Source organism: Perna viridis, chromosome 11 (genome assembly GCF_037379345.1).
Source record: "Perna viridis isolate PV_CMFRI_1.1 ecotype Kerala chromosome 11, ASM3737934v1, whole genome shotgun sequence".
Classification (NCBI taxonomy): domain Eukaryota; kingdom Metazoa; phylum Mollusca; class Bivalvia; order Mytilida; family Mytilidae; genus Perna; species Perna viridis.
In genome coordinates this window covers 21,770,547-21,783,112 of record NC_142455.1, presented here as the reverse complement: position 1 = coordinate 21,783,112, position 12,566 = coordinate 21,770,547, and positions in this window count along the sequence as shown.

Genomic DNA, 12,566 nt, shown 5'->3' with positions numbered 1-12,566 from the left:
CGTATTGAAAGTATTAAAATTATCATTAATCGAAACATAATATCTAATAACAGTCATCAAATAATGTCCTCTGTGTTCATCTGTAATACTACAAAGCGGTAAACATATAGTACAGACTGATTTTAAACGCGATTAATTCAAATGTCTAGGTATAATCAGTTAAAAACAAAATTAACTAAGACGTCTTTGTAATTAGTTAAGTATTTCTGTGTCTTAGAATCAGGCAAAATCTATATATGGTGTGGTGAAAAAGTAAAAAAAATGCAGAAATTGTATTGCATTATCCAAGTATTTATACCTCATAACCTCCAGAAATAACCAACAAAGTGTTTGTAAGGTTTGCCTTTTTAAGATATTGTTTGGTCAAAGTTAGTTGAAATGCACTATGGAAAAATGGCTGGAAAATGTTCCCGTACTTTTTTCTTATGTAACCAGTAAAAATATCTATGTCACTGATACCTCGGAATTAGCTTTACAGTTGTTAAATAGATGTATTGAGTATATTTGAGGCAAAAAAAAATAGATCAAATTGAAAAAAATGATGTGCCACCCATTGCCTGATTATTACACAGAATGGTACTTAAATGTTAGTATTAAAACTCCACATAAAAGGGAGTTCACCGTTAAATCCTTACTGAAGTTACCGCATAAAATAAGTCTGGCAAGTTTCCAAAAATATATTTTAGTGTTTACAGTTATGAGAAAACCCTCTTTTGTAAAAATTAAGTACACAACTGCGAAAACAGAAATTCAGAACTGCGCAATATTTAAGGAGGGAGCTAACATCAATAATAATAAACTATTTCCCAAAGTTTCATGAAAATGAATGCATCTATTATTGTGAAACCCCCTTAATTATGAAAAAAGTCACATAAATCTAAATCGTAAAATCGGGAACTACAAAAAAAATCAGAGGGAGAGAATATAAGGGAACCAAGGCTATTGAGGGAGGTTACGTCAATATAAATAAACAATTCACCAAATATTCAATGACATTGCTGCAAGGACTTTTGAATTATTAAAAAAGCACTATAACAATAAAGTAGAAAAAGATAGCACTTTCCGTATATCCGTTACATCCATCATTTCGTGCATTACAAAGCTAGGACATCATTGCTTTTAGGAGATAATTCGACTGTCTTTGTGGATATTAACCACTTAAGTCCCCAAAAATCTTTCGTAACACAGTGTGTTAATTTTCGTTTTCGTGCAAACATATACACTCAGTACTGTTATAACCGGTTGGCACTCATATATGGTATATGCAATACATGACGGACTGTGGCGTTTCTTAACGCCCTTGGCTATCATTTGAGGTCTCTCACGGACGGTATAAAGGATCGAAGCGTTAACACAGCCCCCGGGCATAGCATATTCGTGAATGTGGGTCATGGCGTATTCGGGGAAAATATTTGTCATATGACCACGTTCTATCATTAAATTCATTAAATGCATTATCACTATGACCTAGTGATCCAAGATCCCATTTGTGATCTGCACGCTAAACACTTTCCGGTGCATATAAGACAGATAGGTAAGTCAACTTATTGGAGCATGCAAGTCAATTGATGAGAACTCTCCAAGGCCGAAAACAATAATGTTATATTTACGATCACCATTCTAAAATTTTGTAGGGTCGGTAGGTAGGGATTTATTTAAAATTTTTGAAATGAAATAAGTTATAGTGACTAGTGACACCAAAGTCAGAATACAATGAAAACCAAATAGGCAGAGACTAAACATGTAATAGACTTTGTTCATGGCCTAATCCCTTTTGGGTGGTGGTCAAAACAAAAAAAAAATATCTCAAATGCCGAATCCCAGAAGGGATTATCCATGACTAAGGGCATACTCACGACATGTGTGTTTACAATCGATTCTGAATATAAACAACCAGGTAGATTATTTAAATTGCATTTTATTAAGAACAAAGTGGAATATGGTCCATATTTCTTTACATTTTGCTGGAGGAAAAACTTGGGATGCACAGTTAAATAGGACCTTCCTTTTACATATCGTTTAGAAGTTTATCATCGATGTATATGAACTTTTCGACGTTTTGTTGCAAAACACATGACATTGAGGAATCTGTTACTTTGGGGTAGTCCAATTAGCTGCCAATTTTGTACACGTACAAGTACAATGTACATGTAAGTACATTTCCGAGGAGCTCCAACGATTTTTAGTTTTGCTATATATGTATAGACTGCATGTGCTGCCAACTCTTAATATGATTTTTAATTTAACCATTTTTGTTTATGACTTGGTGCCAATAAAGTAAAGTTTATACATGTGCATAAAAATATAGTTTTAGTCAACTTCCTGCTTAAACATTGTACATGTAAATATTATTTTTCAGATGTTTACCATATAAAATATTTTGTAATACTTAGGATTTAATTACCATTTTTGTTTAATTTCCGATTTACAGAAAACCGTCACATTATGACTTTTTGTACATGTTATTGTGTGTAAATAGTTTATGAACTGTACAAGTAAGACGGTTCCATCTAGTCTACATTTATTAAATCAAGTATGTTTTATACGTGTACAAAAGTACGTAAAGGGTTAACAGGCTTCTGAAATCAAAACACTTATATACATGTATAAACACGAACAAAATTGTAACTTGACAACTGATTATTTTACAGGTTTCTGTGTATATAGGCATGTATTTGATTACTAAAGATTCCCCCTCAGTATTATTTCTCCAATGGCAATATTTGGAAATGGTAAAATTTGATTTTCAACAATTTAGTTTTAGCATAATAAGTGGAACAATAGTTCACATATATGTGTAAGTTAAAATACTTTCAAGACGTATATATGTTCAAATTTGCTCTTTGGGCAATGCCAGTCTGCGTCCATACTTACTCCTCGGGCAATATCAGTCTGTGTCCACACTTATAGTCTAAAAATAAAAATTATTACATTTTTACATGAATGAAGTCCCATAACTCACAAATGAAAAGGTGGAAATACATAAAAATCGAAAGGAAGTTCATATCAATAGAAAAAAAGGCAAAAATTGGTTGCAGTATATTTGAATTATTGTGAAATGTGAACTACGGATGAACACCATGCCATCTAGGCAGTCGGTCGCATAAAAAAGAAATGCAATTTAAAGTATTTTACAGTATAAATTGCTCACCTGGCTCGATAAGCAACATTCTATATTTTAATATGTCATGTTTTTTTTTTCTTGGATATTTTTTTTAAGAAGTAGTAACATTGAAAATAGCGAAAAAACATCGATAAGGGCAATAATTCTAACATGGCTTAACAGACTAACATGAAAATTTGACAACAGATAGATCTCATCATACTAAATATTTTACTCTTGTCAGAATTGTGTTAAAACTTACAGCTTTGGAGAAATATGCGAAAATGTTCTGTCTGATCTTACATTCTTTTTTTAGTAACGGCGGCTATGTCATTAAGCACATCAGGTCTTTGCAGAACACACAAAGAACATTCATACTGAGTGTAGTTCTGATTGGTCTGGTTCTGTCAAAGGAAAAGGTGTTTAAAAAATATAAAATTAAACTAGCGAAACAACGTTGAAAAATGACAAAAACTCAAACATGGCTTGATTAATTCACACGACGACAATTTGACCTCTGATAGATCTCACTTTATGTCAGAATTTGTTTTGAAAATACATGCGTAGAAGTTCGTCTGACAACAGACCTCCGTAAATTTGGTACATTAGCACAGCTTGACAGGGCGTTGAAACTGGTTATAAGGAATGTAACTCATATAAAATATTGAACTCTGATTTGTGTTAAAAATCCATGGCTAGAAACAATTGAAAGCGTAAGACCAGTCAAAAGTCCAAAATCGGTTATACGCCACCCATGAAATAAGTTCTAACATGGCAGTCATGAATCAAAATAATCGGGGTCGTCAAACGTCGTTGAAAGAGTACTAAAGAGAATCAAGATTCTTGCGGAAATCAAAAGAATGTAATTCAGGGACAAAGACCAGACATGGAAAACAGACGAACTAAACAATGAATAAAGTAACTAAAATCATACATACAAAGTAACAAAACTTAATGAGCAACTCGGATTCCACTAAAAACTGGGAGCGTCCTCTGCTTTTCTAGAGACACTCGCCGATTTGTTCATAAAAAGTCAAGTCCTGGGTAGATGAAAGTGGACAGGAAACCTATGGCACATTGAACAAATCAGTATTCATGGTGCAGATGGATACACCGTAACGATGTAAGTCATAATGCAGGCCAACGACACATTGCACAGCAGCTTTATTTTATCATCAAGAAGTCCAACAAGTAATGGTAACAGTATTTTTTTAGGCCTGCCCAGCAACGATTAAGCATGTCACCACCAGCTCTCACTGCAAATCCTGTTATGTTGAACCCTGTTCCACAAGGAACCCCAACATCAGTAGCCCCTATCATCACTAATCCTCAAACAATGTCAATGGAGTTAGACACTTAAGCAATGATCAAAGATAAGAGGCCACTATGAATGAGAGATAAGCAAAATTTCAGCACCTGCGTATAGAGTGTCCATATCACAACTCATTCGTTATTCCAGACCTTGCCGTAACTACACAGACTTTTTGTATCCTACTAGAATTCTAACAAATAGGCTTCTGGAACAAGGTTATGTTTCTACAAGGTTGAAGTTATCACTACAAAAGTTTTATGGTTGTCATCAGGTACACGTGGATCGTTATGGTGTATCCATCTGCACCATGACAACTGATTTGTTCAACGTGTCATGGTATTCCTTTTCTCTTTCGTCTACCGCGGACTTGACTTTTTATGAGCAACTCGGCTGGTTTTTCTTGAAAAGCAGAGGACGCTAACCCTACCGGTGCATCTGGTCCATGCTTCCAGTTTTTAGTGGAGTCCGAGTTGCTCATTTGCTTTTGTTACTGTGTATGTATGATTTTAGTTACTTTATGTTCTTTGTTGTGTATGTCTGTTTTCCATGTTTGGTCTTTGTCCATGGATTAGATTCTTTTGATTACCGCTATAATCTTTGTTTCCTTAATTACGCTTTGCATTTGTCTCTAAACTCTGTTAAACAAAATGATCCAAATTAATTACATAGAAATATCACTTACGGTAAGTGGGATAATAGAAAAAGCGAATAATTCAGGCAATCCTTGGTAAATAAAACGGAAGATGTTTCGGTCAGGATTAAGTCCAAGCTTAACAATATTGATGCTGTCTTGATCACACCTGACAGGGTAACTGACCTCATTACAGAAATAGGTCATGCTTTGATTGACACTGCTAAGAATACATTTGAAGTTTCAAATCGAGTGTCAAGGAATAGAAATAATGAAAATAAATCTTGGTTCGATAAATTCTGCAAGGAAAAGCTGGATGAGTTCACACCGTACGTAGTAAGTTTAAAGCAACACTTTCTATGCCACATAAAGCTTAACTAAATGTGAAAGCGAAACATATCACCAAACCCTAGGTAAGCGTTATGCAAGTTATTCTGATCAATGTGCTGATGAGTTGAAGCCTAATTCAAAACATGATCCTAGTTCATTCTAGATTTTGCATAGCTATTCGAAGGGGACAAGGAACCACAGGAATTAGATATGGAAACATTTTACGAATAATTCAAGATCTTGAACACAGGCGAAGAGTTGGCTGAAATAGATATAGATGTAAACGGTGTGTAATATAACTGAGATACAGATGCAAGAAACAATAAAAAGGTTAAATAATAGTAAAGCACCTGGGATAGATATAGTTATGAATATTTAAACATTCTCATCACCTCAACTTATATCTATATAATGTGATTTATTCAATTTAGTTCTAAATAGTGTTACTGTTCGTGAGACTTCCAGAATTATAAAGCCTAACTATAAAAACAAGGTTCTGAACAATTATTGAGCAATTACTCTCATTGGCTGTATGGGTAAACTTTGTACGAGCATATTGAAAAAGTAATCAAGGGAAACAAGTTTCTAGTGGATATCAACAGTATGTAATCATAGGAGAAAGACCAGACATGGAAAACAGACAAACACAACAAAGAATATAAATTAACTAAAATAATACATACAAAGTAACAAAAGTAAATGAGTAACTCGGATTCCATTAAAAACTAGGAGCATGGACCAGGTGCACCGGTAGGGCAAGCGTGTTTTCATGGTGTAGATGGATATATCGTAACGATCCACGAGTTCATGATGACGACCATAAAACATTTATAATGATAACATCAATCTTGTAACAATATAACTCTGTTACATAAGCCTAATTGTACGAAGTCTAACGCGATATAAAAAGTATGCATAGTTAAGGTAAGCTCTGGTATAACTTATGAGTTGTGATATGAAAACTCAATACGCATGTACTGAAGGGATGTTGAACAGTAGATTGAATATATTTTCAAATGAGTTCAGTGTTCTTTTTGAAAACAAAAGGGTGTTCAACTCTTGATAATTATTTACTTTAAATGCACTGATTAAGTTTTACTATGCATATGTAAAAAATTATATTGCACATTCGTTGACTTCCGAAAGGCGATCGACACAATATGGAGAGAAGATTTATGGATGAAATTACAAAATACTGAGATAAAAAATCTGAGTAACACATAATATGTACCATGTAATTAATTCTGGTGTACAATGTGGTTAAAAGGCAAGTTTTTTTTAATTTTTTTTTTGTCTTTCCGTTGTGAGGCAGTATCATGTTTTGGTATAGGTAAAGGTAAGAACATGAAGGAAAACGTTTATTCAGATCAACATTGTATTTCGAAAAAGCATAAAGTTACGCCAAGCACTTATGACGTTACATTGTTACGATAAAGTGCAGTACTAACTATACGTTGTCTTTGTGTGGTACTATGGAATTTTCGACATTCTGGGGACCGCGCGAAAGTAATTGATCAAAAGAAATAAAGAAAATTCAAATTACTGAAACAATCAAGACTAAATGAATGTTAATGAATAATTAATCGTGGAATAAACAGGCTCTGCACAATGTGAAGTTTCGCATTTGTCCATCTTTTAATCATAGCAACAGATCTTGCCTTGCGAACAGGATTTTTTTTAACAGTTTATTTCACAATTATCGTCATTTGAGTTTCTATTTAATGTCAATCACGGCTAGAGTCCATTTGGTCTTCGGCGTATCGTCATAAACTTGTACAACATCTCCGAATTTTATAGTTTGTTCTTTTTTCCCTCTGATCTGGTGATATTCTCGTGCAGATTTACACCGGAATTGTTGAATGAAGTTGGGTTTGAGTTTTGACAGTTTGTTCACAGATTTATGAGTTATGATATGCGGTGGGTTTGTAAAGGCTCTATTCCCCTGTAGTGAAGGGAAGATATTATTCGCCCGTAAAGTAAGTGAGCTGGAGTAAGTGGTTCTTCCTCTAACGGATCCGATGAAATGTATATGAGTACATGTTGGTCGTTGAGTATAGTCTCAACTTCTGTAACAATAGTCGTTAGTAGTTCTTAGCTGATAAGTAAGCGCCCTAAGTTTTCTTTATGCAATTCTTTGTAAGGACTATCAGCCTCTCCCATCAGTCGCCATACCATGGGACTACTTTAGGTATAAATTTCCATGCTGTTACGTAATTGTTGAGTCGGTCTGCAAGTAATGGCGATCGTGTAATTCCTTCGATTTGTTTTGCGGCGGCGAAAAAGGCTGTGGCATTGTCAGAAATCATAGTTTTGGGCAGTGATTTTCTGAAGTCACCAATTCCATGTGAACGGCACGTGTATATACCTTTTTGATTTCTCCATTCTTGTTTTTAACATTTAACGCACCTGTGAAATCCACACATGTTCTTCTCTCAGTCCATTTTTCTGAAGTGGTGGAGGATTAGGTGCCAAATAGAGTCGGCTTTTAATATTCCTGCTGTTAACGCATTTACGTACGACACATTTAACAACTTGTCGTATCGCTGGTGTCCAATAACTTTGACAAAGTAATGTTACAGTACTTCATAATCCTGAATGAAGAGGAGAAACATGTGAGTCCATGACAGTGAGTTGTGTCAGCTTGTCTTGAAGTAATAATTGAAATTTTGCAGACTCCTCTAATTGTGCATTATTTTATGCATCCTTCTCATCGAATCAAGTTGTCTTATCAATATATAGCTTAAGTTGTTTTATGAGATTGTTCTTTTTGTTCCCATCATTTTGTAGGTCTCTAATAACATCGGGAAAATGTTTGGTTTGAGAACCAGTTATCAAAGCTACTGACGTGGTTTGAATTTCATCGGTTTTCAACGTTCAAGTTTAATTATCGGTTGATCTACAGTACATAATGAATCGTTTAACACATGCAGTTACTCTCAACAGCTTTTTAAATGAATCAAATCTGTTGATATCAATGATCTTGGAGAGTCCTTGTTCATCATGTATTCCGTCGTCATTGTGCATGCGTGTTTAACTGTAACTTCGGTTAACAGATGACAATATGAGGTTTTCATCTTTACTCGATTTTGACCATTTGTCTTCATCAACGAGCCAACTAGGACCACCCATCCATAGATTGTTCTTTTTTATTTCTTCTGCTGAAATTCCTCTCGATAACAAATCAGCCAGATTACATTCAATTAGACAGTTATTCCACATGAATTTGTGTCAGTGCCTTGATCTCTCGAATACGGTTCGCTACAAATGGTTTTAAGTTCTTTGACGAATTTAACCAATTTAAAATAATTTGGCTGTCGCTCCATAACACGTCAAGTGTAAATCCAGTATTTTTCGTGGTGTGGTCTAACAATCAACTTCCGATAACGACAGCCATCGGTTCTAATCTTGATATTGTGAGTTCTGTTAGCGGCGCAACTCTGTTTGTTTTACGATAATAAGTTTGTTTTGTCCCTTTGATATGACGTAAACACATACTCCGTAAGTTTTTCCACTAGCATCTGTAAATACAAGTACGACAGAATCTTCATTTTCATCTTTTGGAAATAATGACGAGGTATAGTTGTTTTCGTAATCTCTTGGGCATCCTGTACAATCTAACTCCACTCTGAGATTATATTATTTGGTAATACCTGATCCCAATTTTTCCTCCCACAGCTTTTCAATAAGCAGCTTGCCTCGGACAGTTCCGGACTTAAAATTCCAAGCGGATCGTATATCCTAGACGCCTGTCTTAAAACTTCCAGTTTTGTGATAAGTTGCCTATTGATATCTAGAATTTCTGTCGTAGCGAATCCTGATGTATTCCAACGTAACCCCAATGTCTGGATAGGACGATTATTATCTAATACATCAATAACACGGTAGCTAGGTTTCGTAGTCCTTTTCTATTTGAAGCCAACGAGCGTAGGTTGAATGCACCGTCCGAAAATAATTGCCGTGCAGTTGTATAGTAGTTTGATAATTCTTCTTCAGATTTGAAACTTGATAGGATATTGTCTACATACAAATTCATTTTCATTTTTTTCTGTGATTTCCCGTAGATTGTCTTTCGTGTGCTTCAATAGTATTGCGCTAAGTATAAAAGGTGAAAATGTGGCACCGAATAGTACGGACGTGAACCTGTAAGTTGTTAAATCACAATTAGGGTCTGATGGATTACTGGGCCAGAAAAATCTGGTCACGTCCCTATCCTCTTTCTCAAGTCCAATGTTTAGAAATGCCTTCTCTATATCTGTACTTATCGCGTATTTTTTTAAACGAAATCTCATAATAATTGCGGTTATGTCATTCAATGTGGGCGGTACATTTTGCAAGCAATCATTCAGGCTAGCACTGTCTTTGTTATGTCTACAGCAACAATCATATACAATTCTGATTGGCTTGGTCATGATCGCTGAATCTTCATCGGTTGTTACCTTTACAATAAAACCTTGCTTCTCCTGTTCTTCTATGATTTCGGTGTTCTTGTCTAGGAACAGTGGTTCTTTACTTAAACGCTTTACTACATTCCTCGTTCTTTGCATAGCAATTGTCCTATTTACCAGCAATGGAGGGTGGTCGGTTTTCCCTGGTAATTTAGCATGGTAAGGATTGTGTAAGGATTGTCATGGTAGACTACAAAATTTTCGTACTTTTCAAGGCAGTCTTCATGTTATGGGTTTGTTTTCTTTGTCTCTACTCCGATGGTTTCGATTTCCCAGAACTTTTCTAAATTGCATTCTTCGACATTTTGAGATACCATAACATTCAGCATGTACCTTGTACAATGAGTTTGTCTGTTTGATGTTGTGGGACCAGACAGTAGATAACCAATCTTTGATTGAAGAACAGTTGGACCATTTCCTCTGATAATACGGTCTCGGACTATGTTTCAGTAGTAGTCAGCCTCTATTAGTAAGTTTATTTCAAACCTGTCATCGTTAGTCACCCGGTGCGCTAATTTACATGGGTCTGTATTGGTACGGCAATTTCTGGTATTATAAGTACATGTACATTGAGTGGGATTATTTCTCTCTCATCTGTTTCTACTTTGATATTTGCAGATCTCAGGTGTCTTATTGGCCTGTTTTCTACTCCAAGTCCATTGATATGGACCACCTCGTTTCCGGTTGAACATAGCTATCACTTTTCGGCAGATGATTCTGTGGTGAATGACCTCTGTGCCTCTTCATCGAACAAAATATTGGCTTCTGTAATATGCTTTTCTGTGCACAAGTTAGCAATTGCAGTTTTCAACACCACATTTGAAGCTTTGTGTGTTAAAGATGACTGTAAAACGACATTACTTTTCTCGTTGTGCAAGGTTTACTCGATTCCTCAGACTTGAAATTTGTTTTATCTGTGCATAAGCTTGTGTGGTGGCGCTTGTTACATTTTCACAATTACTTGACAATTTAAAATCCGCTAACCTGAGATGTCCCAGGCAGTTGAAACACAATATATTCTTTTTTACACGATCATCGTGGGAGGTGACTCTGGTACAGTTAACGACGAAGTGTCCAGTTTCATGGCAAAATAAACATGACTTCGTATTGCGATTCAACATTGATTCGAATTTATCATTTCTACTAAAATTTGACTTTGGACGTGTTTTCGTGTTTCTCAAAAATGCAGCTGTAGCGTGCGGGCTTTCGACCTTTTCCGGAGGTTCACAGCTTCCATGATTTCTAATTCACTCAGTAGTGCCCTCCGTAACTCAATTAGAGACCAGTTTGTGGATTTGTTCTCTGGCTTAATGCTCAAAGATGTCTATGGGTAATTTCTTCGAAATAACCGGAGCTAGTAATGAGCCGCAAGTCTCATCAGTCTTTCCCATAGATTCCAGGCATCGTACATATGTTTCGGTCTTATCGTAGGCGCTTGAATATCGAGTAAGGTTTGTATGATCTTATGAACCTGTCCGTATCTCTCCTGTAACAGTGAAATTGTTTTTAGCGTAATTTGTATTAGTCATCGAAAATCCGGCAATGGTTTTAAATGCCTCATTGCGAAATTTCTGAAGTCGCTCAATGTGGAATTTGTGTGGGTAGAGATTTCATAGGGATCCCAGAAAGTCTGCAAATCTAATATGTCTCCTTCAAATATGGGTAAATTCAATTTTGGAAGTTTGTGATAGTCACTGCGGGTACTGTATGTTGACGTAGACTGAAGATTTGGATTTTGCATGTGTGCATTTGTGAAGAAACTAGAGGTTGAAGGTGCAGTAGGTTGTATACTTTGATGCATTTAGATATGGGTATTTGGATTCAAAGTAGTGGCTTCACTTGCAGGTAGACTTGTGTGTAAAATTCTACATTCGGGTTGACTTGCGTCTGCCAAATTTTGAATTTGTCGAAGCTAAAAGTCTAAATTGTACATATACTCATCTGAATCTTGTATATCGTCTGCGATTTCTTCTTTTTAGTCTATTCCAAAGTCTTCTCGTTGAGATCTGCAAGAATTCCTTTCTTCTGTTTAGCAGCTTCCAATAGGATTGAAATCTCAACAGCATCCGCCTCGGTTGGCTCTGTGATCTGTCGAATATCGTCAAATTGTCCAAGGGGTTTCGTAACAGCTCCTTTATGTCCCGCTCGTACAGCTTACAGGTTTTCCATCATTTGTATCCTGGTTAGGGCACCAATATCGTGTAGTGGTATAGGTAAAAATAAGAACGTGAAGGAAAACGTCTATTTAGATGAACATTGCACACATGACGTTACATGGATATGACGTTACATGGTTACAATAAAGCGCGGTACATACTGTACGTCATCTGTGTGCGGTACTGTGGAATTCTCAACAGACAATGAGAGAATTTTTCTCCCTTCTTGTTATCTAGTTTCCTGGATGACTTCCAAAAGCTTTTCTTGCTCAGCTTGATGGAGACTCACTTGAACTTATTGAAAAAAGATGATAGACGAAATTCATGTTTATTCTTAATTTTTTTTTGTGATCTTATATGCGGATGATACTATAATTCTAGCAGAAAGTAAAGATGCATTGCAAGCTTACTGCGAATGTTGGAAACTTGAAGTAAATGTCAATAAAACAAAAGCCGTGACTTTTTGTAGACGAAAACATATTGAATTCTATTTTGGAGGTGAGAAAATTGATTCATATGCATACTTAGGTGTTATTTTTAAGTACAAGGATATTTTGTAGATACGCACAAGAAACATGTAGAACAGACT